Here is a 26999-nt window from a genome sequence, read left to right on the forward strand (position 1 = left end):
GTTTATTCCATTATTGCTACAAGCCTGAATCAAGAACTTTGCCATTACTGTATGTAATTGATTCTATTTAACCAATTCTAACTCTCATCTATATTTCTTTCTTTTCATGAATAAACCTTTAGATTTTAGATTCTAAAGGATTGGCAACAGTGTGATTTGTGGGTAAGATCTGACTTGTATATTGACCTGGGTCTGGGGCTTGGTCCTTTGGGACCGAGAGAACCTTTTTTCTTTTACTGGGGTATTGGTTTCCATAACCTGTGTCATAAATATAAAGGGAAGGGTAAACACCTTTAAAATCCCTCCGGGCCAGAGGAAAAACTTTTTCACCTGTAAAGGGTTAAGAAGCTAGGATAACCTCACTGGCACCTGACCAAAATGACCAATGAGGAGACAAGATACTTTCAAAGCTGGAGGGGGGGAGAAACAAAGGTTCTCTCGGTCCGTGTGTTGTTTTTTTGCCAGGAACAGAAAAGGAATGGAGTCTTAGAACTTAGTAAGCAATCTAGTTAGATATGCGTTGGATTCTGTTTTGTTTAAATGGCTGATAAAATAAGTTGCGCTGAATGGAATGTATATTCCTGTTTTTGTGTCTTTTTGTAACTTAAGGTTTTGCCAAGAGGGATTTTCTATGTTTTGAATCTGATTACCCTGTAAGGTATTTACCATCCTGATTTTACAGAGGTGATTCTTTTACTTTTTCTTCAATTAAAATTCTTCTTTTAAGAACCTAATTGCTTTTTCATTGTTCTTAAGATCCAAGGGTTTGGGTCTGTGTTCACCTCTGCAAATTGGTGAGGATTTTATCAAGCCTTCCCCGGGAAAGGGGGTGTAGGGTTTGGGGAGGATTTTGGGGAGAAAGATGTTTCCAAGCGGGCTCTTTCCCTGTTATATATTCGTTAGACGCTTGGTGGCAGCAATAAAGTCCAAGGGCAAAAGGTAAAATAGTTTGTACCTTGTTTCAACCTAAGCTGGTAAAAATAAGCTTAGGGGGTTTTCATGCAGGTCCCCACATCTGTACCCTAGAGTTCAGAGTGGGGAAGGAACCTTGACAACCTGTCATCCCCATAAGGAGCGGTGTTGGTGGGGATACAAGGGAACTGAGTATTTGCGGGAATTGCTTGTATGATTTCTCATCAGTCAATGGGGTAAAACCAAAGTCTTCTCTGTTTAGCTGGTTTGGTGTGCTTTAGTAATATAGGACACCCAGCTTTGGGCTGTGACTGCCCTGCTCTAAGCAATTTGTCTTGAATTGATACTCTCAGTAGTGTCCCACCAAAGGCAGCATCGTTACAGTTACATACAAAGTTGTTTCAGTGCTTAGGCACCTGGCAAATTGATTGCTCCACATGTATTACAGTAGAGTGGGAACAGCACCATAGGTAAGGTTGCACCAGACTTAATTTTTTCGTCCAACGTACTTATTTTCACAGATGTCCACTCCTTATTTTTTCAATAAAAAGCATTTCCTATTGTTTTCATTTAATCCGATTTCCTTAAGAATGTAAGTTAGAAATGATATTTTGGTTTGTTGTGTTGCCAACTGCAAACAGTCAGAAATCATGAGTCAGGCCTCAAAAACCATAAGACTTTAAAAGATAATAAAATTTGGGTTCTTTTTATTTGCCTTCTGGTTTTTGAGTTATTAGGTGATGAGTATAGTATAAAAAACTATATACATAGATATTCAGGTTACATTTTCAAGCTTTTTTCCACAAGCAGGTGGGTACAAAATATAGTTTAAAAGAAAATGAAAGTTAATATCTTCACATGATCACCCATCTCCAGGAGCAGGGGTTTAAGAAAAACATCTAGTGTCATGAATTGGCAACACTACGTTGTTAGATATTATTAGCTATCATGCCACCTCGCTGACAGGTACAATTTCATAAGGTCCTTGACATTTAGTCTTTTTAGAGGATGTTTCAAAATTTTGGGGTTTCCATGATTAGTCAAGGCTATAAGGCCCCAAACTTGCAAATATTGACATACATTTGTACACCTCTGAGCTGTCTGACCAGGATCAATGCCAACCCAGAGTCTATTTCAGGCCCTTGCCTCAGGGAACAATTTATTAAAAAAACGTGGGCAAAATACCAACAAGGGCAACAGTTCCCAGAGGCTTTCCCCTGACTACTCTCAGCCAGTGTCCTGACCCAGGGACTCCTACTAATTCTCACTCCCCAGTGTCGGACAACAGAACACATACACACATCCACCCCTCTCTTCCAGGCTTTTATAAGGACAGGTTCTCTTCATGCTTTTACCTGACCCCTAAGCCAACAGCCTCAACTGGGAGGCTGCTGATCATGGGCGGTGGTAATGGAGGCTTGGGGAGGCTAAGCCTCCACCAACCTCAGTTACTGTTCTCTGCCACGGTCCTGGGGCCAGGCTGTAGCAGGGCTCAGGCCTCCTCTGGGTGGCTGGGGCTCGGGGCAGTGCACATGGGTGGGCTGGGGCTTGGGGTGGCTTAGCCAGGCCAGCTGGGGCTCCTCTGTCCACGGTGGGGGGCTCAGGGCTCCTCTGGCTCTGGTGGGCGAGAGTGGAGGGCAGAAGGGGTGGAGTGAGGGCAGGGCCTCGGGTGAAAGGGGTGGGGCTGGTGGCTAGCCTCCCTGAATGGGGGGTTCATGGGCCGCCCATGCAGCTGATAACTCACAAGGTGAAATGAGCCCGTTTCCCTTTAAAGGGGCTAGTCACCCTGTGAACAGTACTTAACGTTAAAACACAAGTAGCCCCATTGAAGCCAGTGGGGCTATTTAGTCACATGCAAAATTAAGCACGTGTGTAAATGTTTGAAGGGCCTAAGAATACTAAGGGTGTGTACAAGTATATTCCATCCCCCTACAGGGAACATGAAAGAAGAGACTTATCAAATGAACTCTAACTTATTTTTTAAGGCTGGGATTTCCAATGGCTCTCAGGGTTTTAGTTGCCCTGCTGCCATTGAAGTCCAGTGAGTTTGATGCCTAATCCCCTAAAGTGTCTTTGAAAATCCCAACAAAAAATTTACTGAAAGATACAAATGCACAGAAAAGAGTGGGGAGGAAGGGGGCAAATCACACTGAACATTGAGCAACAGACCAATGTATTTTCATTGGTTTCAGAGTAAAAGCCGTGTTAGTCTGTATTTGCAAAAAGAAAAGGAGTACTTGTGGCACCTTAGAGACTAACCAATTTATTTGAGCATAAGCTTTCGTGAGCTACCGCTCACTTCATCGGATGCATACTGCGGAAAGTGTAGAAGATCTTTTTATATACACACAAAGCATGAAAAAATACCTCCTCCCACCCCACTCTCCTGCTGCTAATAGCTTATCTAAAGTGATCACATTGTAAGGAGAGTGATCACTTTAGATAAGCTATTAGCAGCAGGAGAGTGGGGTGGGAGGAGGTATTTTTTTATGCTTTGTGTGTATATAAAAAGATCTTCTACACTTTCCGCAGTATGCATCCGATGAAGTGAGCTGTAGCTCACGAAAGCTTATGCTCAAATAAATTGGTTAGTCTCTAAGGTGCCACAAGTACTCCTTGTATTTTCATTGTCGTTCTTTATGCTTAATTCATTGTTGGAGTCTGATACAAGTTCTTGTTCATTCTATGCAATCCTGCAGTCTTTGATCCCACCCTCACCCCAAACTCCCACTGACTAGTGTAGGAGTTTTAAATGCATAAGGACTATGATCAGGCCTATTGTAGCAATGGTTTGATTCTCTTAATGAAAGGATCATTGTTTCTCATTACTACTATATGGGCCTTAATTCAGACAAACACCCCCATTCATGAAAGCACTTAAGCACAGGCACAAGATTATTAAAAGCATCTAAGTGATTTAGGAACATGTATCCTTGTGCTTCTAAATCACTTACGTGCTTTTGAAAATCACACACACGCTTAAAATTAAGCATATGCTGAAGTCCCTTTGAAGTAAATAAGAATTAAGTGCTTCTCTGAATTAGTACTGTGCAATCTTACTGAATATTACTATCATGTGTCTATTACTGAGTTGAAAAGATCAATTTTACTTTGCAAGCATTACACAGTGTTTGAATTACTTAGTTATTGTACATTAGAACAACTGTTCATATCTTTTATAATTTGCATTTTGAAACTGTCCCTTCCTTTTCTGGGAGAAGATTCAGATCGAATAACTGGCGGTGACTGAGAAAATTGGGATAAATATTCAAACCCATTGTTGGCGAAGATAATTTCTGCAAATAAAGAGTGTATTTAATATATTACAGAAAGCAAAACAAACAAATGTGGAACATTAAACTAAACATCACATGTTTTACGTCCTGAAAGGTACTCCTCATCCGTAACTGATGCCTAGGGCTCTGTTTGTATTTGAAATTACACATTTAATTGTGTGGTTCTACACCCAGATAATCCATTTGGCTGAAAGCTGGCAGCATCAAATGCTTGTTCTGGCCCATTTAGTTCTACTGAGACCAGAAGGGATGGGTGGCCAATCTCTTCACCACTAGAATCATAAAGCTGGATCCTTTTGTTGCTTGTTGGTTTTTGTGTTGATTTTAAGAAGTTAACCTAGCCTAGAGCACATCCTTCTTAAACAAAGAAAAGTCCGGTTTATATACCAGGGTTCTCAACATACTTTTCTGGGAGGTTAACAGCAGGTGGTTGGAAGGAGGGTTTATTACCTGGAGCAGTTATTTATTAATGAGAACTTGAAAACAATTAGTTGCAAAAACACAAATCTTATAAATGGAGCTGGATGGGAAACAGTTTTCCCATCCTGCAAAAATGTAGGGTTTTTTTTTATTGTTTCACATCTGGATAAAACCAAGACCTTTTGCAGTTCTTCACTAAAACCTAGAGTAGGAGCCTGTCCCCCCATGCAGAACAGTCCAGTGGTTAGACCACTCACTTGGAGTGTGGGAGAACCAGATTCCACTCCCTGCTCTGCCTGATTCAGAGCAGCAGCTGGAAGCTGGGTCTCCCACATCTCAGGTGAGTGCTCTTACCACCAGGTGGGTATTGTCTCTCTCTTTGGCTTTGACCAGAAATTTCCTCCTGCACATGAAAAACCTTCCCAATGAAAGTTGTTGAGAAACGGATACATTTCCACACACACAAAATAATTTAGATGAAAAACCATTTGTTGGAAAATTCCTAGCCAGCTCTGGTCATAAACAGTTTTAAATACTTTCAGTTGAAATACTGTTTTAAATACTTTCATATTTCAGGCCCTTTGAATATACTAACAGTGGTTAGCTCTGGTAGCAGGTGCGAGAAAAGCTTCTCCTAAGGCCTATTATTTTTTCCTAATGGCTCATTGCCCTGAACAGGCCCTTCCCCACCCACTATCTGGATTGAAAGCATTTTGTCTAGTGGGTGTTACTGAGGCAAAACTACATTTAAAATACAGATACATAGTCAATATTCATAACTCCAGATATAAAAATGATACATGCCACCTCACATGACTTATCTTGCATAAAATACATTATAATTATGTCATAATCACATCAAAATAATGTCACTGGGAAGAATATGGGGTGCAGTGTCACACTGGGTATCTCCATTAGGTCTTCCCTTCTTCTTATAGAACTAGATGCTCCTCTCTTCTTCTGTGCTCTCCCACCTTCAGTTAGTGCCTGCTGTGCCCCCTCTTTGGTTTCCAGCTCAGCAAACTTGTTCCTGAGCTCTATTTCTCCTTCACTAGACTGTCTTTTCCTCAGCCTGGTTCTCGTAGACACATGCTTCCACAGACCACTTTCCTGCCCAAGCAGACTCCTCCCTCCCCAGTCCAGCTTGCATCTGTGAGTCTCGACTCGTCCCTTCCTCCTCCTCTTGCCTTTTCTCCATTATCTGCTCAAACCCACTTCAAAATTAAACCATAGGTTCTACCTGCGTCTCTGAACCTCAGATCTTCTCTTCTATTGTAGGCCAAAAGCCTAATGGGGAGAAAATGTCTCGAGTAAATAGTACTCCATTTTGCTTATTTTGGTAGCCTTGAGTTAGTAAGAAGAAAATGTTTTGGCTTTATTCTTTGCTCCATGTATTAATTATTGCTTTTAGAAGGACAGAAATGTTATGGCTCCAGTTCTTGCCTTTGAAATTATTTACTGGTTTGTGAGTGAGTGAAGAATGTATGACATGCTAGGAGACACCAGCACTGATGGACTGGATGGTCGAGCGGGGAGTGGAGAAACTGAGAGGCACTAACCTTATTATCAGAATCACCCGGATGGCAGATTGACAACCCTAATGAAAAGGCATACGCACCAAGGCCAAGACATAGAATGTGACCCCGATGTGATTTGAACACACAACCTTCTGATCTGGAGTCAGATGCGCTACCCTTGCGCCACGAGGCCAGCTGGTGGTGGGAAGAGCGTGTGGTGGCTGGGAGAGTGGGGGTGGAAGGGCAGACTGATTTCCTCCGTGTTGCGTGAGCCAGGACTTACCGTGCGCACTATCCAAGCAAGCCGCTGGGATTGAACCACGTCCAGGGGCCTTGAGAAGTGACCCGTCGGGCCCTTCCCTCAGGGTGAAGCAGGCTCCTGAGCCGCACGAAGGTTGACCTGGTGGCTGATGGTTTCCCAGCCCACGCGTGTGCACGTGCTGCGGCCCCAGCTGAGGAGCGGGAAGGGGCTGAATACTGCCCCTGAAACGGCAGGCTTCTCAGCAAGCTGCTCCTGGCCCCGCGGCAGGGCTCCTCAAAATGAAAGGAAAGGGCAAAGAACAGAAGCACCCCTGCCAAGAGGCCCCTTGGAGAAGCTGAGGAAATAAAGTGCACCTTGGCGCTCAGAGGCGTAGTGCGGGGAACTGCTGGAGAGCCAGGCACACCAAAAGAGACGGGGCCCTGGCAAGAAAATGGCTGCATTGGCCGTGAATCGAACACGGGCCTCCCGCATGGCAGGCGAGAATTCTACCACTGAACCACCAATGCCCTGCTCCTTTGTGCTTGCAAGCGGAGGCGGTGCTTTCCGCCAAGCCCTTCGGCCAACGCTGGCCAGGCTCCTTCTGCCTCTGGCCGGGGCCTGAGGTGGCCTGTGGACAACCAAAGGGGGTTGCTCCAGGACCTACACCCAGCAGTGGCTGGCCCTTGGTTTCTGAAGTGTAGCGGTGATCACGTTCGCCTCACACGCGAAAAGTCCCTGGTTCAAAACCAGGCAGAAACAGCCCGGCTTCAGCTTTTGCTTTTGCTCCTGCTCCTGACGAAGCGGAGGGAAAACAGGCTTCCACAAGGGGCGCGAGCGGGTGCTCGGGGGCGCTCAGACGCCGAGTTGCGTCCCCGCCGTTGCTGGTCTGTGCCCGCCGCTGCCTTTCCTCTTGAGTTCTCTCCTGCGCTGGTGGGAGAGGAAAGCGGGGCTGAGAGAGAGAAGGTCTCCCCTCACGCTACCGTTCTGCCTCTCTTAGGCAGCATGGCCACGGCAGGCAAAAGGCCGTGCCCCGGGGGCCAGTGGCGCAACGGATAACGCGTCTGACTACGGATCAGAAGATTGCAGGTTCGACTCCTGCCTGGCTTGTGGCACGTGCCCTTGCTGCCTGTCCTGTCCGGTGTGGTGGCCCTCCTTTTGCACATCTCTTTGACCTCTTTCAAAGGAATAGCAAGCTCATTGGGCCCTGCACAGGGTTGCTAAAGGCAAAGGCCACGGCTCTGTCAGGAGGGATGCTCTCCCCAAGCAACGTGCACCAGGACAAAGGCGCAACCGTCACCTGCTTGACCCCGATGTGATTTGAACACACAACCTTCTGATCTGGAGTCAGATGCGCTACCCTTGCGCCACGAGGCCAGCTGGTGGTGGGAAGAGCGTGTGGTGGCTGGGAGAGTGGGGGTGGAAGGGCAGACTGATTTCCTCCGTGTTGCGTGAGCCAGGACTTACCGTGCGCACCATCTAAGCAAGCCGCTGGGATTGAACCACGTCCAGGGGCCTTGAGAAGTGACCCGTCGGGCCCTTCCCTCGGGGTGAAGCAGGCTCCTGAGCCGCACGCGGGTTGACCTGGTGGCTGATGGTTTCCCAGCCCACGAGTGTGCACGTGCTGCGGCCCCAGCTGAAGAGCGGGAAGGGGCTGAATACTGCCCCCGAAACGGCAGGCTTCTCAGCAAGCTGCTCCTGGCCCCGCGGCAGGGCTCCTCAAAATGAAAGGAAAGGGCAAAGAACAGAAGCACCCCTGCCAAGAGGCCCCTTGGAGAAGCTGAGCAAATAAAGTGCACCTTGGCGCTCAGAGGCGTAGTGCGGGGAACTGCTGGAGAGCCAGGCACACCAAAAGAGACGGGGCCCTGGCAAGAAAATGGCTGCATTGGCCGTGAATCGAACACGGGCCTCCCGCGTGGCAGGCGAGAATTCTACCACTGAACCACCAATGCCCTGCTCCTTTGTGCTTGCAAGCGGAGGCGGTGCTTTCCGCCAAGCCCTTCGGCCAACGCTGGCCAGGCTGCTTCTGCCTCTGGCCGGGGCCTGAGGCGGCCTGTGGGCCAGCCAAAGGGGGCTGCTCCAGGACCTACACCCAGCAGTGGCTGGCCCTCGGTTTCTGTAGTGTAGCAGTTATCACGTTCGCCTCACACGTGAAAGGTCCCTGGTTCAAAACCAGGCAGAAACAGCCCGGCTTCAGCTTTTGCTTTTGCTCCTGCTCCCGACGAAGCGGAGGGAAAACAGGCTTCCACAAGGGGCGCGGGCGGGTGTTCGGGGGCGCTCAGACGCCGAGTTGCGTCCCCGCCGTTGCTGGTCTGTGCCCGCTGCTGCCTTTCCTCTTGCATTCTCTCCTGCGCTGGTGGGAGAGGAAAGCGGGACTGAGAGAGAGAAGGTCTCCCCTCACGCTACCGTTCTGCCTCTCTTAGGCAGCGTGGCCACGGCAGGCAAAAGGCCGTGCCCCGGGGGCCAGTGGCGCAACGGATATCGCGTCTGACTACGGATCAGAAGATTGCAGGTTCGACTCCTGCCTGGCTTGTGGCAAGTGCCCCTGCTGCCTGTCCCGTCCGGTGTGGTGGCCCTCTTTTTGCACATCTCTTTGACCTCTTTCAAAGGAATAGCAAGCTCATTGGGCCCTGCACAGGGTTGCTAAAGGCAAAGGCCACGGCTCTGTCAGGAGGGATGCTCTCCCCAAGCAAGGTGCACCAGGACAAAGGCGCAACCGTCACCTGCTTGACCCCGATGTGATTTGAACACACAACCTTCTGATCTGGAGTCAGATGCGCTACCCTTGCGCCACGAGGCCAGCTGGCAGCAAGAAGATTGTGTGGTGGCTGGGAGAGTGGGGGTGGAAGGGCAGACTGATTTCCTCCGTGTTGCGTGAGCCAGGACTTACCGTGCCCACCATCCAAGCAAGCCCCTGGGATGTGAACCACGTCCAGGGGCCTTGAGAAGTGACCCGTCGGGCCCTTCCCTCGGGGTGAAGCAGGCTCCTGAGCCGCACGCGGGTTGACCTGGTGGCTGATGGTTTCCCAGCCCACGCGTGTGCACGTGCTGCGGCCCCAGCTGAAGAGCGGGAAGGGGCTGAATACTGCCCCCGAAACGGCAGGCTTCTCAGCAAGCTGCTCCTGGCCCCGCGGCAGGGCTCCTCAAAATGAAAGGAAAGGGCAAAGAACAGAAGCACCCCTGCCAAGAGGCCCCTTGGAAAAGCTGAGCAAATAAAGTGCAGCTTGGCGCTCAGAGGCGTAGTGCGGGGAACTGCTGGAGAGCCAGGCACACCAAAAGAGACGGGGCCCTGGCAAGAAAATGGCTGCATTGGCCGTGAATCGAACACGGGCCTCCCGCGTGGCAGGCGAGAATTCTACCACTGAACCACCAATGCCCTGCTCCTTTGTGCTTGCAAGCGGAGGCGGTGCTTTCCGCCAAGCCCTTTGGCCAACGCTGGCCAGGCTGCTTCTGCCTCTGGCCGGGGCCTGAGGCGGCCTGTGGGCCAGCCAAAGGGGGCTGCTCGGGGACCTACACCCAGCAGTGGCTGGCCCTCGGTTTCTGTAGTGTAGCGGTTATCATGTTTGCCTCACACGTGAAAGGTCCCTGGTTCAAAACCAGGCAGAAACAGCCCGGCTTCAGCTTTTGCTCCTGCTCCTGCTCCTGACGAAGCGGAGGGAAAACAGGCTTCCACAAGGGGCGCGGGCGGGTGCTCGGGGGCGCTCCGATGCCGAGTTGCGTCCCCGCCGTTGCTGGTCTGTGCCCGCCGCTGCCTTTCCTCTTGCGTTCTCTCCTGCGCTGGTGGGAGAGGAAAGCGGGACTGAGAGAGAGAAGGTCTCCCCTCGCGCTACCGTTCTGCCTCTCTTAGGCAGCATGGCCACGGCAGGCAAAAGGCCGTGCCCCGGGGGCCAGTGGCGCAACGGATAACGCGTCTGACTACGGATCAGAAGATTGCAGGTTCGACTCCTGCCTGGCTTGTGGCACGTGCCCTTGCTGCCTGTCCCGTCCGGTGTGGTGGCCCTCCTTTTGCACATCTCTTTGACCTCTTTCAAAGGAATAGCAAGCTCATTGGGCCCTGCACAGGGTTGCTAAAGGCAAAGGCCACGGCTCTGTCAGGAGGGATGCTCTCCCCAAGCAACGTGCACCAGGACAAAGGCGCAACCGTCACCTGCTTGACCCCGATGTGATTTGAACACACAACCTTCTGATCTGGAGTCAGATGCGCTACCCTTGCGCCACGAGGCCAGCTGGTGGTGGGAAGAGCGTGTGGTGGCTGGGAGAGTGGGGGTGGAAGGGCAGACTGATTTCCTCCGTGTTGCGTGAGCTAGGACTTACCGTGCGCACTATCCAAGCAAGCCGCTGGGATTGAAACACGTCCAGGGGCCTTGAGAAGTGACCCGTCGGGCCCTTCCCTCAGGGTGAAGCAGGCTCCTGAGCCGCACGAAGGTTGACCTGGTGGCTGATGGTTTCCCAGCCCACGCGTGTGCACGTGCTGCGGCCCCAGCTGAAGAGCGGGAAGGGGCTGAATACTGCCCCCGAAACTGCAGGCTTCTCAGCAAGCTGCTCCTGGCCCCGCGGCAGGGCTCCTCAAAATGAAAGGAAAGGGCAAAGAACAGAAGCACCCCTGCCAAGAGGCCCCTTGGAGAAGCTGAGCAAATAAAGTGCACCTTGGCGCTCAGAGGCGTAGTGCGGGGAACTGCTGGAGAGCCAGGCACACCAAAAGAGACGGGGCCCTGGCAAGAAAATGGCTGCATTGGCCGTGAATCGAACACAGGCCTCCCGTGTGGCAGGCGAGAATTCTACCACTGAACCACCAATGCCCTGCTCCTTTGTGCTTGCAAGCGGAGGCGGTGCTTTCCGCCAAGCCCTTTGGCCAACGCTGGCCAGGCTCCTTCTGCCTCTGGCCGGGGCCTGAGGTGGCCTGTGGACAACCAAAGGGGGTTGCTCCGGAACCTACACCCAGCAGTGGCTGGCCCTTGGTTTCTGAAGTGTAGCGGTGATCACGTTCGCCTCACACGCGAAAAGTCCCTGGTTCAAAACCAGGCAGAAACAGCCCGGCTTCAGCTTTTGCTTTTGCTCCTGCTCCTGACGAAGCGGAGGGAAAACAGGCTTCCACAAGGGGCGCGAGCGGGTGCTCGGGGGCGCTCAGACGCCGAGTTGCGTCCCCGCCGTTGCTGGTCTGTGCCCGCCGCTGCCTTTCCTCTTGCGTTCTCTCCTGCGCTGGTGGGAGAGGAAAGCGGGACTGAGAGAGAGAAGGTCTCCCCTCACGCTACCGTTCTGCCTCTCTTAGGCAGCGTGGCCACGGCAGGCAAAAGGCCGTGCCCCGGGGGCCAGTGGCGCAACGGATAACGCGTCTGACTACGGATCAGAAGATTGCAGGTTCGACTCCTGCCTGGCTTGTGGCACGTGCCCTTGCTGCCTGTCCCGTCCGGTGTGGTGGCCCTCCTTTTGCACATCTCTTTGACCTCTTTCAAAGGAATAGCAAGCTCATTGGGCCCTGCACAGGGTTGCTAAAGGCAAAGGCCACGGCTCTGTCAGGAGGGATGCTCTCCCCAAGCAACGTGCACCAGGACAAAGGCGCAACCGTCACCTGCTTGACCCCGATGTGATTTGAACACACAACCTTCTGATCTGGAGTCAGATGCGCTACCCTTGCGCCACGAGGCCAGCTGGTGGTGGGAAGAGCGTGTGGTGGCTGGGAGAGTGGGGGTGGAAGGGCAGACTGATTTCCTCCGTGTTGCGTGAGCCAGGACTTACCGTGCGCACTATCCAAGCAAGCCGCTGGGATTGAACCACGTCCAGGGGCCTTGAGAAGTGACCCGTCGGGCCCTTCCCTCGGGGTGAAGCAGGCTCCTGAGCCGCACGAAGGTTGACCTGGTGGCTGATGGTTTCCCAGCCCACGCGTGTGCACGTGCTGCGGCCCCAGCTGAAGAGCGGGAAGGGGCTGAATACTGCCCCCGAAACGGCAGGCTTCTCAGCAAGCTGCTCCTGGCCCCGCGGCAGGGCTCCTCAAAATGAAAGGAAAGGGCAAAGAACAGAAGCACCCCTGCCAAGAGGCCCCTTGGAGAAGCTGAGGAAATAAAGTGCACCTTGGCGCTCAGAGGCGTAGTGCGGGGAACTGCTGGAGAGCCAGGCACACCAAAAGAGACGGGGCCCTGGCAAGAAAATGGCTGCATTGGCCGTGAATCGAACACGGGCCTCCCGTGTGGCAGGCGAGAATTCTACCACTGAACCACCAATGCCCTGCTCCTTTGTGCTTGCAAGCGGAGGCGGTGCTTTCCGCCAAGCCCTTCGGCCAACGCTGGCCAGGCTCCTTCTGCCTCTGGCCGGGGCCTGAGGTGGCCTGTGGACAACCAAAGGGGGTTGCTCCGGAACCTACACCCAGCAGTGGCTGGCCCTTGGTTTCTGAAGTGTAGCGGTGATCACGTTCGCCTCACACGCGAAAAGTCCCTGGTTCAAAACCAGGCAGAAACAGCCCGGCTTCAGCTTTTGCTTTTGCTCCTGCTCCTGACGAAGCGGAGGGAAAACAGGCTTCCACAAGGGGCGCGAGCGGGTGCTCGGGGGCGCTCAGACGCCGAGTTGCGTCCCCGCCGTTGCTGGTCTGTGCCCGCCGCTGCCTTTCCTCTTGCGTTCTCTCCTGCGCTGGTGGGAGAGGAAAGCGGGACTGAGAGAGAGAAGGTCTCCCCTCACGCTACCGTTCTGCCTCTCTTAGGCAGCGTGGCCACGGCAGGCAAAAGGCCGTGCCCCGGGGGCCAGTGGCGCAACGGATAACGCGTCTGACTACGGATCAGAAGATTGCAGGTTCGACTCCTGCCTGGCTTGTGGCACGTGCCCTTGCTGCCTGTCCCGTCCGGTGTGGTGGCCCTCCTTTTGCACATCTCTTTGACCTCTTTCAAAGGAATAGCAAGCTCATTGGGCCCTGCACAGGGTTGCTAAAGGCAAAGGCCACGGCTCTGTCAGGAGGGATGCTCTCCCCAAGCAACGTGCACCAGGACAAAGGCGCAACCGTCACCTGCTTGACCCCGATGTGATTTGAACACACAACCTTCTGATCTGGAGTCAGATGCGCTACCCTTGCGCCACGAGGCCAGCTGGTGGCGGGAAGAGCGTGTGGTGGCTGGGAGAGTGGGGGTGGAAGGGCAGACTGATTTCCTCCGTGTTGCGTGAGCCAGGACTTACCGTGCGCACCATCTAAGCAAGCCGCTGGGATTGAACCACGTCCAGGGGCCTTGAGAAGTGACCCGTCGGGCCCTTCCCTCGGGGTGAAGCAGGCTCCTGAGCCGCACGCGGGTTGACCTGGTGGCTGATGGTTTCCCAGCCCACGCGTGTGCACGTGCTGCGGCCCCAGCTGAAGAGCGGGAAGGGGCTGAATACTGCCCCCGAAACGGCAGGCTTCTCAGCAAGCTGCTCCTGGCCCCGCGGCAGGGCTCCTCAAAATGAAAGGAAAGGGCAAAGAACAGAAGCACCCCTGCCAAGAGGCCCCTTGGAAAAGCTGAGCAAATAAAGTGCAGCTTGGCGCTCAGAGGCGTAGGGCGGGGAACTGCTGGAGAGCCAGGCACACCAAAAGAGACGGGGCCCTGGCAAGAAAATGGCTGCATTGGCCGTGAATCGAACACGGGCCTCCCGTGTGGCAGGCGAGAATTCTACCACTGAACCACCAATGCCCTGCTCCTTTGTGCTTGCAAGCGGAGGCGGTGCTTTCCGCCAAGCCCTTCGGCCAACGCTGGCCAGGCTCCTTCTGCCTCTGGCCGGGGCCTGAGGTGGCCTGTGGACAACCAAAGGGGGTTGCTCCGGAACCTACACCCAGCAGTGGCTGGCCCTTGGTTTCTGAAGTGTAGCGGTGATCACGTTCGCCTCACACGCGAAAAGTCCCTGGTTCAAAACCAGGCAGAAACAGCCCGGCTTCAGCTTTTGCTTTTGCTCCTGCTCCTGACGAAGCGGAGGGAAAACAGGCTTCCACAAGGGGCGCGAGCGGGTGCTCGGGGGCGCTCAGACGCCGAGTTGCGTCCCCGCCGTTGCTGGTCTGTGCCCGCCGCTGCCTTTCCTCTTGCGTTCTCTCCTGCGCTGGTGGGAGAGGAAAGCGGGACTGAGAGAGAGAAGGTCTCCCCTCACGCTACCGTTCTGCCTCTCTTAGGCAGCGTGGCCACGGCAGGCAAAAGGCCGTGCCCCGGGGGCCAGTGGCGCAATGGATAACGCGTCTGACTACGGATCAGAAGATTGCAGGTTCGACTCCTGCCTGGCTTGTGGCACGTGCCCTTGCTGCCTGTCCCGTCCGGTGTGGTGGCCCTCCTTTTGCACATCTCTTTGACCTCTTTCAAAGGAATAGCAAGCTCATTGGGCCCTGCACAGGGTTGCTAAAGGCAAAGGCCACGGCTCTGTCAGGAGGGATGCTCTCCCCAAGCAACGTGCACCAGGACAAAGGCGCAACCGTCACCTGCTTGACCCCGATGTGATTTGAACACACAACCTTCTGATCTGGAGTCAGATGCGCTACCCTTGCGCCACGAGGCCAGCTGGTGGTGGGAAGAGCGTGTGGTGGCTGGGAGAGTGGGGGTGGAAGGGCAGACTGATTTCCTCCGTGTTGCGTGAGCTAGGACTTACCGTGCGCACTATCCAAGCAAGCCGCTGGGATTGAAACACGTCCAGGGGCCTTGAGAAGTGACCCGTCGGGCCCTTCCCTCAGGGTGAAGCAGGCTCCTGAGCCGCACGAAGGTTGACCTGGTGGCTGATGGTTTCCCAGCCCACGCGTGTGCACGTGCTGCGGCCCCAGCTGAAGAGCGGGAAGGGGCTGAATACTGCCCCCGAAACTGCAGGCTTCTCAGCAAGCTGCTCCTGGCCCCGCGGCAGGGCTCCTCAAAATGAAAGGAAAGGGCAAAGAACAGAAGCACCCCTGCCAAGAGGCCCCTTGGAGAAGCTGAGCAAATAAAGTGCACCTTGGCGCTCAGAGGCGTAGTGCGGGGAACTGCTGGAGAGCCAGGCACACCAAAAGAGACGGGGCCCTGGCAAGAAAATGGCTGCATTGGCCGTGAATCGAACACAGGCCTCCCGTGTGGCAGGCGAGAATTCTACCACTGAACCACCAATGCCCTGCTCCTTTGTGCTTGCAAGCGGAGGCGGTGCTTTCCGCCAAGCCCTTTGGCCAACGCTGGCCAGGCTCCTTCTGCCTCTGGCCGGGGCCTGAGGTGGCCTGTGGACAACCAAAGGGGGTTGCTCCGGAACCTACACCCAGCAGTGGCTGGCCCTTGGTTTCTGAAGTGTAGCGGTGATCACGTTCGCCTCACACGCGAAAAGTCCCTGGTTCAAAACCAGGCAGAAACAGCCCGGCTTCAGCTTTTGCTTTTGCTCCTGCTCCTGACGAAGCGGAGGGAAAACAGGCTTCCACAAGGGGCGCGAGCGGGTGCTCGGGGGCGCTCAGACGCCGAGTTGCGTCCCCGCCGTTGCTGGTCTGTGCCCGCCGCTGCCTTTCCTCTTGCGTTCTCTCCTGCGCTGGTGGGAGAGGAAAGCGGGACTGAGAGAGAGAAGGTCTCCCCTCACGCTACCGTTCTGCCTCTCTTAGGCAGCGTGGCTACGGCAGGCAAAAGGCCGTGCCCCGGGGGCCAGTGGCGCAACGGATAACGCGTCTGACTACGGATCAGAAGATTGCAGGTTCGACTCCTGCCTGGCTTGTGGCACGTGCCCTTGCTGCCTGTCCCGTCCGGTGTGGTGGCCCTCCTTTTGCACATCTCTTTGACCTCTTTCAAAGGAATAGCAAGCTCATTGGGCCCTGCACAGGGTTGCTAAAGGCAAAGGCCACGGCTCTGTCAGGAGGGATGCTCTCCCCAAGCAACGTGCACCAGGACAAAGGCGCAACCGTCACCTGCTTGACCCCGATGTGATTTGAACACACAACCTTCTGATCTGGAGTCAGATGCGCTACCCTTGCGCCACGAGGCCAGCTGGTGGTGGGAAGAGCGTGTGGTGGCTGGGAGAGTGGGGGTGGAAGGGCAGACTGATTTCCTCCGTGTTGCGTGAGCCAGGACTTACCGTGCGCACTATCCAAGCAAGCCGCTGGGATTGAACCACGTCCAGGGGCCTTGAGAAGTGACCCGTCGGGCCCTTCCCTCGGGGTGAAGCAGGCTCCTGAGCCGCACGAAGGTTGACCTGGTGGCTGATGGTTTCCCAGCCCACGCGTGTGCACGTGCTGCGGCCCCAGCTGAAGAGCGGGAAGGGGCTGAATACTGCCCCCGAAACGGCAGGCTTCTCAGCAAGCTGCTCCTGGCCCCGCGGCAGGGCTCCTCAAAATGAAAGGAAAGGGCAAAGAACAGAAGCACCCCTGCCAAGAGGCCCCTTGGAGAAGCTGAGGAAATAAAGTGCACCTTGGCGCTCAGAGGCGTAGTGCGGGGAACTGCTGGAGAGCCAGGCACACCAAAAGAGACGGGGCCCTGGCAAGAAAATGGCTGCATTGGCCGTGAATCGAACACGGGCCTCCCGTGTGGCAGGCGAGAATTCTACCACTGAACCACCAATGCCCTGCTCCTTTGTGCTTGCAAGCGGAGGCGGTGCTTTCCGCCAAGCCCTTCGGCCAACGCTGGCCAGGCTCCTTCTGCCTCTGGCCGGGGCCTGAGGTGGCCTGTGGACAACCAAAGGGGGTTGCTCCGGAACCTACACCCAGCAGTGGCTGGCCCTTGGTTTCTGAAGTGTAGCGGTGATCACGTTCGCCTCACACGCGAAAAGTCCCTGGTTCAAAACCAGGCAGAAACAGCCCGGCTTCAGCTTTTGCTTTTGCTCCTGCTCCTGACGAAGCGGAGGGAAAACAGGCTTCCACAAGGGGCGCGAGCGGGTGCTCGGGGGCGCTCAGACGCCGAGTTGCGTCCCCGCCGTTGCTGGTCTGTGCCCGCCGCTGCCTTTCCTCTTGCGTTCTCTCCTGCGCTGGTGGGAGAGGAAAGCGGGACTGAGAGAGAGAAGGTCTCCCCTCACGCTACCGTTCTGCCTCTCTTAGGCAGCGTGGCCACGGCAGGCAAAAGGCCGTGCCCCGGGGGCCAGTGGCGCAACGGATAACGCGTCTGACTACGGATCAGAAGATTGCAGGTTCGACTCCTGCCTGGCTTGTGGCACGTGCCCTTGCTGCCTGTCCCGTCCGGTGTGGTGGCCCTCCTTTTGCACATCTCTTTGACCTCTTTCAAAGGAATAGCAAGCTCATTGGGCCCTGCACAGGGTTGCTAAAGGCAAAGGCCACGGCTCTGTCAGGAGGGATGCTCTCCCCAAGCAACGTGCACCAGGACAAAGGCGCAACCGTCACCTGCTTGACCCCGATGTGATTTGAACACACAACCTTCTGATCTGGAGTCAGATGCGCTACCCTTGCGCCACGAGGCCAGCTGGTGGCGGGAAGAGCGTGTGGTGGCTGGGAGAGTGGGGGTGGAAGGGCAGACTGATTTCCTCCGTGTTGCGTGAGCCAGGACTTACCGTGCGCACCATCTAAGCAAGCCGCTGGGATTGAACCACGTCCAGGGGCCTTGAGAAGTGACCCGTCGGGCCCTTCCCTCGGGGTGAAGCAGGCTCCTGAGCCGCACGCGGGTTGACCTGGTGGCTGATGGTTTCCCAGCCCACGCGTGTGCACGTGCTGCGGCCCCAGCTGAAGAGCGGGAAGGGGCTGAATACTGCCCCCGAAACGGCAGGCTTCTCAGCAAGCTGCTCCTGGCCCCGCGGCAGGGCTCCTCAAAATGAAAGGAAAGGGCAAAGAACAGAAGCACCCCTGCCAAGAGGCCCCTTGGAAAAGCTGAGCAAATAAAGTGCAGCTTGGCGCTCAGAGGCGTAGGGCGGGGAACTGCTGGAGAGCCAGGCACACCAAAAGAGACGGGGCCCTGGCAAGAAAATGGCTGCATTGGCCGTGAATCGAACACGGGCCTCCCGTGTGGCAGGCGAGAATTCTACCACTGAACCACCAATGCCCTGCTCCTTTGTGCTTGCAAGCGGAGGCGGTGCTTTCCGCCAAGCCCTTCGGCCAACGCTGGCCAGGCTCCTTCTGCCTCTGGCCGGGGCCTGAGGTGGCCTGTGGACAACCAAAGGGGGTTGCTCCGGAACCTACACCCAGCAGTGGCTGGCCCTTGGTTTCTGAAGTGTAGCGGTGATCACGTTCGCCTCACACGCGAAAAGTCCCTGGTTCAAAACCAGGCAGAAACAGCCCGGCTTCAGCTTTTGCTTTTGCTCCTGCTCCTGACGAAGCGGAGGGAAAACAGGCTTCCACAAGGGGCGCGAGCGGGTGCTCGGGGGCGCTCAGACGCCGAGTTGCGTCCCCGCCGTTGCTGGTCTGTGCCCGCCGCTGCCTTTCCTCTTGCGTTCTCTCCTGCGCTGGTGGGAGAGGAAAGCGGGACTGAGAGAGAGAAGGTCTCCCCTCACGCTACCGTTCTGCCTCTCTTAGGCAGCGTGGCCACGGCAGGCAAAAGGCCGTGCCCCGGGGGCCAGTGGCGCAACGGATAACGCGTCTGACTACGGATCAGAAGATTGCAGGTTCGACTCCTGCCTGGCTTGTGGCACGTGCCCTTGCTGCCTGTCCCGTCCGGTGTGGTGGCCCTCCTTTTGCACATCTCTTTGACCTCTTTCAAAGGAATAGCAAGCTCATTGGGCCCTGCACAGGGTTGCTAAAGGCAAAGGCCACGGCTCTGTCAGGAGGGATGCTCTCCCCAAGCAACGTGCACCAGGACAAAGGCGCAACCGTCACCTGCTTGACCCCGATGTGATTTGAACACACAACCTTCTGATCTGGAGTCAGATGCGCTACCCTTGCGCCACGAGGCCAGCTGGTGGCGGGAAGAGCGTGTGGTGGCTGGGAGAGTGGGGGTGGAAGGGCAGACTGATTTCCTCCGTGTTGCGTGAGCCAGGACTTACCGTGCGCACCATCTAAGCAAGCCGCTGGGATTGAACCACGTCCAGGGGCCTTGAGAAGTGACCCGTCGGGCCCTTCCCTCGGGGTGAAGCAGGCTCCTGAGCCGCACGCGGGTTGACCTGGTGGCTGATGGTTTCCCAGCCCACGCGTGTGCACGTGCTGCGGCCCCAGCTGAAGAGCGGGAAGGGGCTGAATACTGCCCCCGAAACGGCAGGCTTCTCAGCAAGCTGCTCCTGGCCCCGCGGCAGGGCTCCTCAAAATGAAAGGAAAGGGCAAAGAACAGAAGCACCCCTGCCAAGAGGCCCCTTGGAAAAGCTGAGCAAATAAAGTGCAGCTTGGCGCTCAGAGGCGTAGGGCGGGGAACTGCTGGAGAGCCAGGCACACCAAAAGAGACGGGGCCCTGGCAAGAAAATGGCTGCATTGGCCGTGAATCGAACACGGGCCTCCCGCGTGGCAGGCGAGAATTCTACCACTGAACCACCAATGCCCTGCTCCTTTGTGCTTGCAAGCGGAGGCGGTGCTTTCCGCCAAGCCCTTTGGCCAACGCTGGCCAGGCTGCTTCTGCCTCTGGCCGGGGCCTGAGGCGGCCTGTGGGCCAGCCAAAGGGGGCTGCTCCGGGACCTACACCCAGCAGTGGCTGGCCCTCGGTTTCTGTAGTGTAGCAGTTATCATGTTTGCCTCACACGTGAAAGGTCCCTGGTTCAAAACCAGGCAGAAACAGCCCGGCTTCAGCTTTTGCTCCTGCTCCTGACGAAGCGGAGGGAAAACAGGCTTCCACAAGGGGCGCGGGCGGGTGCTCGGGGGCGCTCCGATGCCGAATTGCGTCCCCGCCGTTGCTGGTCTGTGCCCGCCGCTGCCTTTCCTCTTGCGTTCTCTCCTGCGCTGGTGGGAGAGGAAAGCGGGACTGAGAGAGAGAAGGTCTCCCCTCACGCTACCGTTCTGCCTCTCTTAGGCAGCGTGGCCACGGCAGGCAAAAGGCCGTGCCCCGGGGGCCAGTGGCGCAACGGATAACGCGTCTGACTACGGATCAGAAGATTGCAGGTTCGACTCCTGCCTGGCTTGTGGCACGTGCCCTTGCTGCCTGTCCCGTCCGGTGTGGTGGCCCTCCTTTTGCACATCTCTTTGACCTCTTTCAAAGGAATAGCAAGCTCATTGGGCCCTGCACAGGGTTGCTAAAGGCAAAGGCCACGGCTCTGTCAGGAGGGATGCTCTCCCCAAGCAAGGTGCACCAGGACAAAGGCGCAACCGTCACCTGCTTGACCCCGATGTGATTTAAACACACAACCTTCTGATCTGGAGTCAGATGCGCTACCCTTGCGCCACGAGGCCAGCTGGTGGTGGGAAGAGCGTGTGGTGGCTGGGAGAGTGGGGGTGGAAGGGCAGACTGATTTCCTCCGTGTTGTGTGAGCTAGGACTTACCGTGCGCACCATCCAAGCAAGCCGCTGGGATTGAACCACGTCCAGGGGCCTTGAGAAGTGACCCGTCGGGCCCTTCCCTCGGGGTGAAGCAGACTCCTGAGCCGCACGCGGGTTGACCTGGTGGCTGATGGTTTCCCAGCCCACGCGTGTGCACGTGCTGCGGCCCCAGCTGAAGAGCGGGAAGGGGCTGAATACTGCCCCCGAAACGGCAAGCTTCTCAGCAAGCTGCTCCTGGCCCCGCGGCAGGGCTCCTCAAAATGAAAGGAAAGGGCAAAGAACAGAAGCACCCCTGCCAAGAGGCCCCTTGGAGAAGCTGAGCAAATAAAGTGCACCTTGGCGCTCAGAGGCGTAGTGCGGGGAACTGCTGGAGAGCCAGGCACACCAAAAGAGACAGGGCCCTGGCAAGAAAATGGCTGCATTGGCCATGAATCGAACACAGGCCTCCCGTGTGGCAGGCGAGAATTCTACCACTGAACCACCAATGCCCTGCTCCTTTGTGCTTGCAAGCGGAGGCGGTGCTTTCCGCCAAGCCCTTCGGCCAACGCTGGCCAGGCTGCTTCTGCCTCTGGCCGGGGCCTGAGGTGTCCTGTGGACAACCAAAGGGGGTTGCTCCGGAACCTACACCCAGCAGTGGCTGGCCCTTGGTTTCTGTAGTGTAGCAGTTATCACGTTCGCCTCACACGCGAAAAGTCCCTGGTTCAAAACCAGGCAGAAACAGCCCGGCTTCAGCTTTTGCTTTTGCTCCTGCTCCCGATGAAGTGGAGGGAAAACAGGCTTCCACAAGGGGCGCGAGCGGGTGCTCGGGGCGCTCAGACACCGAGTTGCGTCCCCGCCGTTGCTGGTCTGTGCCCGCCGCTGCCTTTCCTCTTGCGTTCTCTCCTGCGCTGGCGGGAGAGGAAAGCGGGGCTGAGAGAGAGAAGGTCTCCCCTCACGCTACCGTTCTGCCTCTCTTAGGCAGCGTGGCCACGGCAGGCAAAAGGCCGTGCCCCGGGGGCCAGTGGCGCAACGGATAACGCGTCTGACTATGGATCAGAAGATTGCAGGTTCGACTCCTGCCTGGCTTGTGGCACGTGCCCCTGCTGCCCGTCCCGTCCGGTGTGGTGGCCCTCCTTTTGCGCCTCCCTTGACCTCTTTCAAAGGAATAGCAAGCTCATTGGGCCCTGCGCAAGGTTGCTAAAGGCAAAGGCCACGGCTCTGTCAGGAGGGATGCTCTCCCCAAGCAAGGTGCACCAGGACAAAGGCGCAACCGTCACCTGCTTGACCCCGATGTGATTTGAACACACAACCTTCTGATCTGGAGTCAGATGCGCTACCCTTGCGCCACGAGGCCAGCTGGCGGTGGGAAGAGCGTGTGGTGGCTGGGAGAGTGGGGGTGGAAGGGCAGACTGATTTCCTCCGTGTTGCGTGAGCCAGGACTTACCATGCCCACCATCCAAGCAAGCTGCTGGGATGTGAACCACGTCCAGGTGCCTTGAGAAGTGACCCGTCGGGCCCTTCCCTCGGGGTGAAGCAGGCTCCTGAGTCGCACACGGGTTGACCTGGTGGCTGACGGTTTCCCAGCCCAAGCGTGTGCACGTGCTGCGGCCCCAGCTGAAGAGCGGGAAGGGGCTGAATACTGCCCCCGAAACTGCAGGCTTCTCAGCAAGCTGCTCCTGGCCCCACGGCAGGGCTCCTCAAAGTGAAAGGAAAGGGCAAAGAACAGAAGCACCCCTGCCAAGAGGCCCCTTGGAGAAGCTGAGCAAATAAAGTGCACTTTGGCGCTCAGAGGCGTAGGGCTGGGAACTGCTGGAGAGCCAGGCACACCAAAAGAGACAGGGCCCCGTTAAGAGAGGCGCTGCATTGGCCGTGAATCAAACACGGGCCTCCCGCGTGTTAGATGAGAATTCTACCACGGAGCTACCAATGCTTTTTGTTATAGTTACCCCAAGTGTACTGTTGTGCTTCACTGACATAATGAGTGTGACGTGGACACACCTGCCCTACTTTCCCGTATTTTCCTGAGTCCTGGAGTTTAGCTTCGCCAGCTTTGTATTTCCTGGATCTCCCCTAGATTCCTTTGTGAATAAAGTTATTGTATTTGCTCATATTTTCAGCTCTTCGGGATCTTTCATCTTTCTTAAGGAATTTGATGTGGAGGAATCTATATTGTTAAAATGGGGCAGAGTTCTTTTGTAGTAGATTTTTCTTCATTGTATCTGGACATGCACCAGGTTTTTCTAACAGTCCCTGCAATTTTAGATGAGTTGGAGGTCTGGTTTTCCTTTTTGTGGTCTCTCGTTCCCTGCTTTCCAGACTGTCTTGGCATGTCAGCTGCAAAAGTTTACAGCAACTGCCAACACTCCCTCAGATGGTGCTTAGGAAGACTATAAAAGCTTTTAAGAAGGCCTCTGAAAAGCTGGAGTGTTTTTGGTTTTTTTTATAGCAGGTGATAACATGTATCAAGGATTATTTCCACAGTGCTCATTGTATTTAAATGGTAGCAAAATGCACCCTTTATAAAAGCGAGGTTAGATCTTGAGCTGTCGTCTTAAGTTTCCAAATCTAGAAAAGGAAATGCCTGCGCCAGCTTGAGAAACCCTTGCCCTCCACCGGTGCTGTACTGCCAATATTTTAACAAGGGACTTAAAAAAAACCCCAAAACATTTTTTTTCCCTGTGACAAACCACATGCAGCGGGAGTTTGTGTGTTTTCACAGAGCACTAGTGAAGAACTGGGGAATCTGTTCCTTTTTCTTTCCATATAAACAAAAATGCCTTATTTTAAACCATAACCGAGAAGGGACTGCACCACAGGACAAGCACATCTAGCTTATTGACAGCAATGCAGTGTTCAACTTGTGCAACCTGAAGAGGTTATGTGTGTGTGTGCAAAGACCTTTTTCGAGGCTTATAATTAATTTTGGTGAACTTGCTCAGATATAATCATAAGTACTCATAAGGAAGTGATGCTCATTCAAGAGAGAGATTCAGTCAGAATGGGCTTTACTGATGGTACATACTCACCTCCTAACATAAATTGTAAACCAGGCATTTCTCCAAGGGCTAATTCAGACAAACAGAAAATACTTTATATATTTCAGTTGTCTTCAGTGCAATGCAGTAACTAGAAACAAAGAGGCGAACCAATACCATGCAGTCAGCCAGCTCTCTGAGTACCATCATACATGACCCATAGCATTCAAAATTTAGATTCCAATTACTAGCAGCTGGAGTACGGTGACCAGATAGCAAGTGTGAAAAATTGGGAGTGGGAGTGGGGAATAATAGGCACCTATATCAAGACAAAGCCCCAAATATCAGGACTGTCCCTATAGAATCGGGACATCTGGTTACCTTAAACTGGAGCAATGTAAATCAGTGCTTCTATGAATAATAAAGAGAATAATGATTGCATTTAAAATCACAAGGAACCAAGATGCAATAATTTTACACTGGAGAAAAAGCACTGGAACAGCCTTAGACTGAAAATCATTTCTATTTCAGAACAGCTGATCCTGATCTAGTCAACCAGACAAATGAGTGTCACTCAAATGATAAGTGAGACTAAACTGTCACCAAAGGGGCTAACCTGTGTTCCCCTTTGTAGCAGCATCCCCTGGGGTCAGATAAACTCCTGAACCACATTGATGGTGATTTAGATAAAACATCTTGGTATGTGGATAACAATATAGCTCCTATCACGGAATTAATATCTCATAATGAAACCTGCAGGATTACTCATTGTGCTTCCTTGGTTGGTTTATTTTACCCTAAAAGTTAACTCCTGCCCCATCCCCAGAAATTGTGGGGTATTTTTTTTATTGGCACATGCACATGGCAAAAAATATAGCCTATCAAGATGGAAAATAATCTGTCCTTCTTTATTGTTTCAGCTGAATGGTGCAGTTTTTAATCCTACCATGGCATTGCCAGTTCATCTATGTGCTGACATATACCCCAGAGACTAACTTCCACCAGTGGAAAAGGGGTGACTTCATGTTCAAAATCTTTTTGTATTAGCAGATCTCAGTGGGGTTTCCAGGATTTAACAGCTGGGTATGGTGAAAAAATTGCTGTCGTAGAGAAAGTGGGAAACCGTCTCAATCTTTCTAACATATGCTCAGATGCAAGGAATTTTAGATGTAATATACTTTACTAGGGGGTAAAATTCTGCTCTCCCTATGGGCATAAGTCAGAACCAATTTAGCCCTGAGATGCAATGATCTGGTGCATTTAAATGGCCAAATTCTATTCTTAGTTGCACCCATGTGTAGAAGAAGGAATTCACTGCTGATGCAACCCCTAATGGCTGGGCTTTCCACACCAGCTCTTTCTTCTCTAGCAGCCCCTGCTGACAGTCACTCTGATCTCATGGTGGTTGGCCTCTTCTTGTGACTCGCCAGGTCATGCTTTAGTTCCTCCCCTTCTGGGGTAACAGAAAGTCCAGCAGAAAATCCAGCATCCTTACATTTGGTCCTCAGACCCAACTCTCAGCCCCCAGGTCCTTCCAAATCCTTTCAAATCATCCTTATGCCTTGAGGGCAGGGGCTTCATGCCATCTTCCTGCTGGCTGGTTGGGAAAGCCAGGCCCACCCTCTACACCAGCCGGGCTCCAGGCCAGGGACCCCATGATGGGCAGCCAAGGCCTACTCCATCAGACACCTTGCAGCTGCCTCCCTGGACTCCTTCCTACCACTAGCCTTTCCTCCCATCCCCTTCCTGGGCTCTTTGTAATAAACAGCACCTCCCAGGGCTTCTCCCCAGAGGTCCAGTTCCTGCCCTTGTGTCAGGGTGTATGATAAATGAGAGGTGGGGTAGCTCCTTTTTATGGACACCCAGCCAGCCAGTTAGCTATAAAGTCTATCTTGGTGGCTGTTCTCTTCTGGGTTTACCTGTAAAGGGTTAAAAAAGTCCCTGCATAGGTAAAAGAAAGGGAGTGGGCACCTGACTTCTTAAAATTGGGGAAAAAACTTCCCTTTGTCTGGGTGTTGTGGTTCTCATAAATCAGAAAATGTCTAGAAAGGCAAGATTAGGTTTATTTCTGTTTATTTCTTATTGGCTTGCGGACTCCTCTGTGCTAATCCCAAATGCTTTTTGTTTTGCCTGTAACCTTTAAACTGGGCCTCAAGAAGGTAATTCTTGATGTTTAATTTTTGAAAGTGGGTTTTTTAAATCTAGCAAAAGCCTAAGTTTCAGATGTATTTTCTTTCTTTTTTGTTTTTAATAAAATTTACCTTTTTTAAGAACAGGATTGGATTTTTGGTGTCCTAAGAGGTTTGGGCATATGTTGTTTAATTATCTGGGAGCAACAGCTAATTTCCTTTGTTTTCTTTCTCAGCTCTTCCCTGTAGGGAGGGCAAAAGGGCTTAAGGGTACCCAACAGGAAGGAATTCCCAAGTGTGCCTTCATGGATTCCAAGGGGTTTTGCATTTGGGCGGTGGCAGCATCTACCCATCCAAGGTCAGAGAGAAGCTGTAACCTTGGAAGTTTAATACAAGCCTGGAGTGGCCAGTATTAAATTTTAGAATTTAGAATCCTTGCGGGCCCACACTTTCTGCACTTGAAGTGCCACAGTGGGGAATTAGCCTTCACAGGGTCAGACACAGGAGCTTGCTCCAGTTCTGTGACTTCCACGCATCTTCTCCCCTGGGCTTCCTCCTCACTCAGAAGATGAGTTGTTCCCCACTGGTCTCTCTACTACCAAGAGTGATGGCAGAGTTCTTCACTTTCTCCCTGCAGTCTCTCAAACTTCAGTCCAAACACCCCTTAAGTTTTACTGTCACTGCCTCTTGGGTTTCACTGCTTCCGACTTCCTCCTGGCTCAAGACAGTCCACCTCTAGCCCTAGGCTTCACTGCCCACGGCTGCCCAGGCTTCCTTGAAGCTCAAGACCCTCTGCTCCAGGCTTCTCTCTGCCTTTAGCCCAATGGAAGAAACTCCCATCTCTCTCTCTCTCTCTCTCTCTCAACTTGGTCTTGTCTCTGGCCTTTTCCCCACTGCCTTGTGTGACTTCCTTTATGAAGACTGCAATGATGCTGGCTCTGGTGGGACATAACTGAGAGTATCAATTCAGGACAAATTGCTTAGAGCAGGGCAATTACAGCCCAAGGCTGGGTTTTCTTTACCATTAAGGCACACAGAACCAGCCAAACAGAAAGGACTTTGGTCTCACCCCACTGGCTAACCATAAGTCACACAAGCAATTCCCTTAGACACTCCAGTTTCCCAGTATCACCACCAGTGCCACTCATTATTGGGATGAATGGTTATGGACCAATACCGCAGTAAAAGAAAAATGGTTCTCCCTATCCCAAAGGACCAAGCCCCAGACCCAGGTCAATATACAAGTCAGATCTTACCTACAAATCATGCTGTT

At 53.7% G+C, this 26999-nt stretch overlaps 45 non-coding genes across 45 annotated transcripts; 22 read left to right on the forward strand and 23 right to left on the reverse strand.

Annotated features, from left to right (window-relative positions):
- Positions 1–6266: 6266 nt before the first annotated feature.
- Positions 6267–6338, reverse strand: TRNAW-CCA (transfer RNA tryptophan (anticodon CCA)). The gene has a single exon. It is a non-coding gene; the product is annotated as a tRNA-Trp (tRNA).
- A 504-nt stretch (positions 6339–6842) lies between these two features.
- TRNAG-GCC (transfer RNA glycine (anticodon GCC)) lies at positions 6843–6913 on the reverse strand. Its single transcript has one exon. It is a non-coding gene; the product is annotated as a tRNA-Gly (tRNA).
- A 159-nt stretch (positions 6914–7072) lies between these two features.
- Positions 7073–7145, forward strand: TRNAV-CAC (transfer RNA valine (anticodon CAC)). The gene has a single exon. It is a non-coding gene; the product is annotated as a tRNA-Val (tRNA).
- Positions 7146–7420: 275 nt separating this feature from the next.
- Positions 7421–7493, forward strand: TRNAR-ACG (transfer RNA arginine (anticodon ACG)). The gene has a single exon. It is a non-coding gene; the product is annotated as a tRNA-Arg (tRNA).
- Positions 7494–7688: 195 nt separating this feature from the next.
- On the reverse strand, positions 7689–7760 carry TRNAW-CCA (transfer RNA tryptophan (anticodon CCA)). The gene has a single exon. It is a non-coding gene; the product is annotated as a tRNA-Trp (tRNA).
- A 504-nt stretch (positions 7761–8264) lies between these two features.
- On the reverse strand, positions 8265–8335 carry TRNAG-GCC (transfer RNA glycine (anticodon GCC)). The gene has a single exon. It is a non-coding gene; the product is annotated as a tRNA-Gly (tRNA).
- Positions 8336–8495: 160 nt separating this feature from the next.
- TRNAV-CAC (transfer RNA valine (anticodon CAC)) lies at positions 8496–8568 on the forward strand. Its single transcript has one exon. It is a non-coding gene; the product is annotated as a tRNA-Val (tRNA).
- Positions 8569–8843: 275 nt separating this feature from the next.
- TRNAR-ACG (transfer RNA arginine (anticodon ACG)) lies at positions 8844–8916 on the forward strand. The gene has a single exon. It is a non-coding gene; the product is annotated as a tRNA-Arg (tRNA).
- A 195-nt stretch (positions 8917–9111) lies between these two features.
- TRNAW-CCA (transfer RNA tryptophan (anticodon CCA)) lies at positions 9112–9183 on the reverse strand. The gene has a single exon. It is a non-coding gene; the product is annotated as a tRNA-Trp (tRNA).
- A 505-nt stretch (positions 9184–9688) lies between these two features.
- On the reverse strand, positions 9689–9759 carry TRNAG-GCC (transfer RNA glycine (anticodon GCC)). Its single transcript has one exon. It is a non-coding gene; the product is annotated as a tRNA-Gly (tRNA).
- A 160-nt stretch (positions 9760–9919) lies between these two features.
- On the forward strand, positions 9920–9992 carry TRNAV-CAC (transfer RNA valine (anticodon CAC)). Its single transcript has one exon. It is a non-coding gene; the product is annotated as a tRNA-Val (tRNA).
- A 275-nt stretch (positions 9993–10267) lies between these two features.
- Positions 10268–10340, forward strand: TRNAR-ACG (transfer RNA arginine (anticodon ACG)). The gene has a single exon. It is a non-coding gene; the product is annotated as a tRNA-Arg (tRNA).
- Positions 10341–10535: 195 nt separating this feature from the next.
- Positions 10536–10607, reverse strand: TRNAW-CCA (transfer RNA tryptophan (anticodon CCA)). Its single transcript has one exon. It is a non-coding gene; the product is annotated as a tRNA-Trp (tRNA).
- A 504-nt stretch (positions 10608–11111) lies between these two features.
- Positions 11112–11182, reverse strand: TRNAG-GCC (transfer RNA glycine (anticodon GCC)). The gene has a single exon. It is a non-coding gene; the product is annotated as a tRNA-Gly (tRNA).
- Positions 11183–11341: 159 nt separating this feature from the next.
- TRNAV-CAC (transfer RNA valine (anticodon CAC)) lies at positions 11342–11414 on the forward strand. The gene has a single exon. It is a non-coding gene; the product is annotated as a tRNA-Val (tRNA).
- Positions 11415–11689: 275 nt separating this feature from the next.
- Positions 11690–11762, forward strand: TRNAR-ACG (transfer RNA arginine (anticodon ACG)). The gene has a single exon. It is a non-coding gene; the product is annotated as a tRNA-Arg (tRNA).
- Positions 11763–11957: 195 nt separating this feature from the next.
- On the reverse strand, positions 11958–12029 carry TRNAW-CCA (transfer RNA tryptophan (anticodon CCA)). Its single transcript has one exon. It is a non-coding gene; the product is annotated as a tRNA-Trp (tRNA).
- A 504-nt stretch (positions 12030–12533) lies between these two features.
- On the reverse strand, positions 12534–12604 carry TRNAG-GCC (transfer RNA glycine (anticodon GCC)). Its single transcript has one exon. It is a non-coding gene; the product is annotated as a tRNA-Gly (tRNA).
- A 159-nt stretch (positions 12605–12763) lies between these two features.
- Positions 12764–12836, forward strand: TRNAV-CAC (transfer RNA valine (anticodon CAC)). Its single transcript has one exon. It is a non-coding gene; the product is annotated as a tRNA-Val (tRNA).
- A 275-nt stretch (positions 12837–13111) lies between these two features.
- Positions 13112–13184, forward strand: TRNAR-ACG (transfer RNA arginine (anticodon ACG)). Its single transcript has one exon. It is a non-coding gene; the product is annotated as a tRNA-Arg (tRNA).
- A 195-nt stretch (positions 13185–13379) lies between these two features.
- TRNAW-CCA (transfer RNA tryptophan (anticodon CCA)) lies at positions 13380–13451 on the reverse strand. Its single transcript has one exon. It is a non-coding gene; the product is annotated as a tRNA-Trp (tRNA).
- Positions 13452–13955: 504 nt separating this feature from the next.
- Positions 13956–14026, reverse strand: TRNAG-GCC (transfer RNA glycine (anticodon GCC)). Its single transcript has one exon. It is a non-coding gene; the product is annotated as a tRNA-Gly (tRNA).
- Positions 14027–14185: 159 nt separating this feature from the next.
- Positions 14186–14258, forward strand: TRNAV-CAC (transfer RNA valine (anticodon CAC)). The gene has a single exon. It is a non-coding gene; the product is annotated as a tRNA-Val (tRNA).
- Positions 14259–14533: 275 nt separating this feature from the next.
- Positions 14534–14606, forward strand: TRNAR-ACG (transfer RNA arginine (anticodon ACG)). The gene has a single exon. It is a non-coding gene; the product is annotated as a tRNA-Arg (tRNA).
- Positions 14607–14801: 195 nt separating this feature from the next.
- Positions 14802–14873, reverse strand: TRNAW-CCA (transfer RNA tryptophan (anticodon CCA)). The gene has a single exon. It is a non-coding gene; the product is annotated as a tRNA-Trp (tRNA).
- Positions 14874–15377: 504 nt separating this feature from the next.
- TRNAG-GCC (transfer RNA glycine (anticodon GCC)) lies at positions 15378–15448 on the reverse strand. Its single transcript has one exon. It is a non-coding gene; the product is annotated as a tRNA-Gly (tRNA).
- Positions 15449–15607: 159 nt separating this feature from the next.
- TRNAV-CAC (transfer RNA valine (anticodon CAC)) lies at positions 15608–15680 on the forward strand. Its single transcript has one exon. It is a non-coding gene; the product is annotated as a tRNA-Val (tRNA).
- A 275-nt stretch (positions 15681–15955) lies between these two features.
- Positions 15956–16028, forward strand: TRNAR-ACG (transfer RNA arginine (anticodon ACG)). The gene has a single exon. It is a non-coding gene; the product is annotated as a tRNA-Arg (tRNA).
- A 195-nt stretch (positions 16029–16223) lies between these two features.
- TRNAW-CCA (transfer RNA tryptophan (anticodon CCA)) lies at positions 16224–16295 on the reverse strand. The gene has a single exon. It is a non-coding gene; the product is annotated as a tRNA-Trp (tRNA).
- Positions 16296–16799: 504 nt separating this feature from the next.
- Positions 16800–16870, reverse strand: TRNAG-GCC (transfer RNA glycine (anticodon GCC)). Its single transcript has one exon. It is a non-coding gene; the product is annotated as a tRNA-Gly (tRNA).
- Positions 16871–17029: 159 nt separating this feature from the next.
- TRNAV-CAC (transfer RNA valine (anticodon CAC)) lies at positions 17030–17102 on the forward strand. The gene has a single exon. It is a non-coding gene; the product is annotated as a tRNA-Val (tRNA).
- Positions 17103–17377: 275 nt separating this feature from the next.
- Positions 17378–17450, forward strand: TRNAR-ACG (transfer RNA arginine (anticodon ACG)). Its single transcript has one exon. It is a non-coding gene; the product is annotated as a tRNA-Arg (tRNA).
- A 195-nt stretch (positions 17451–17645) lies between these two features.
- TRNAW-CCA (transfer RNA tryptophan (anticodon CCA)) lies at positions 17646–17717 on the reverse strand. The gene has a single exon. It is a non-coding gene; the product is annotated as a tRNA-Trp (tRNA).
- Positions 17718–18221: 504 nt separating this feature from the next.
- TRNAG-GCC (transfer RNA glycine (anticodon GCC)) lies at positions 18222–18292 on the reverse strand. Its single transcript has one exon. It is a non-coding gene; the product is annotated as a tRNA-Gly (tRNA).
- A 159-nt stretch (positions 18293–18451) lies between these two features.
- Positions 18452–18524, forward strand: TRNAV-CAC (transfer RNA valine (anticodon CAC)). Its single transcript has one exon. It is a non-coding gene; the product is annotated as a tRNA-Val (tRNA).
- A 275-nt stretch (positions 18525–18799) lies between these two features.
- Positions 18800–18872, forward strand: TRNAR-ACG (transfer RNA arginine (anticodon ACG)). Its single transcript has one exon. It is a non-coding gene; the product is annotated as a tRNA-Arg (tRNA).
- Positions 18873–19067: 195 nt separating this feature from the next.
- TRNAW-CCA (transfer RNA tryptophan (anticodon CCA)) lies at positions 19068–19139 on the reverse strand. The gene has a single exon. It is a non-coding gene; the product is annotated as a tRNA-Trp (tRNA).
- Positions 19140–19643: 504 nt separating this feature from the next.
- TRNAG-GCC (transfer RNA glycine (anticodon GCC)) lies at positions 19644–19714 on the reverse strand. Its single transcript has one exon. It is a non-coding gene; the product is annotated as a tRNA-Gly (tRNA).
- A 160-nt stretch (positions 19715–19874) lies between these two features.
- Positions 19875–19947, forward strand: TRNAV-CAC (transfer RNA valine (anticodon CAC)). Its single transcript has one exon. It is a non-coding gene; the product is annotated as a tRNA-Val (tRNA).
- A 269-nt stretch (positions 19948–20216) lies between these two features.
- On the forward strand, positions 20217–20289 carry TRNAR-ACG (transfer RNA arginine (anticodon ACG)). Its single transcript has one exon. It is a non-coding gene; the product is annotated as a tRNA-Arg (tRNA).
- Positions 20290–20484: 195 nt separating this feature from the next.
- Positions 20485–20556, reverse strand: TRNAW-CCA (transfer RNA tryptophan (anticodon CCA)). The gene has a single exon. It is a non-coding gene; the product is annotated as a tRNA-Trp (tRNA).
- Positions 20557–21060: 504 nt separating this feature from the next.
- On the reverse strand, positions 21061–21131 carry TRNAG-GCC (transfer RNA glycine (anticodon GCC)). Its single transcript has one exon. It is a non-coding gene; the product is annotated as a tRNA-Gly (tRNA).
- Positions 21132–21290: 159 nt separating this feature from the next.
- TRNAV-CAC (transfer RNA valine (anticodon CAC)) lies at positions 21291–21363 on the forward strand. The gene has a single exon. It is a non-coding gene; the product is annotated as a tRNA-Val (tRNA).
- A 274-nt stretch (positions 21364–21637) lies between these two features.
- On the forward strand, positions 21638–21710 carry TRNAH-AUG (transfer RNA histidin (anticodon AUG)). The gene has a single exon. It is a non-coding gene; the product is annotated as a tRNA-His (tRNA).
- A 194-nt stretch (positions 21711–21904) lies between these two features.
- On the reverse strand, positions 21905–21976 carry TRNAW-CCA (transfer RNA tryptophan (anticodon CCA)). The gene has a single exon. It is a non-coding gene; the product is annotated as a tRNA-Trp (tRNA).
- Positions 21977–26999: the final 5023 nt, after the last annotated feature.

Source organism: Lepidochelys kempii, chromosome 3 (genome assembly GCF_965140285.1).
Source record: "Lepidochelys kempii isolate rLepKem1 chromosome 3, rLepKem1.hap1, whole genome shotgun sequence".
NCBI lineage: Eukaryota > Metazoa > Chordata > Testudines > Cheloniidae > Lepidochelys > Lepidochelys kempii.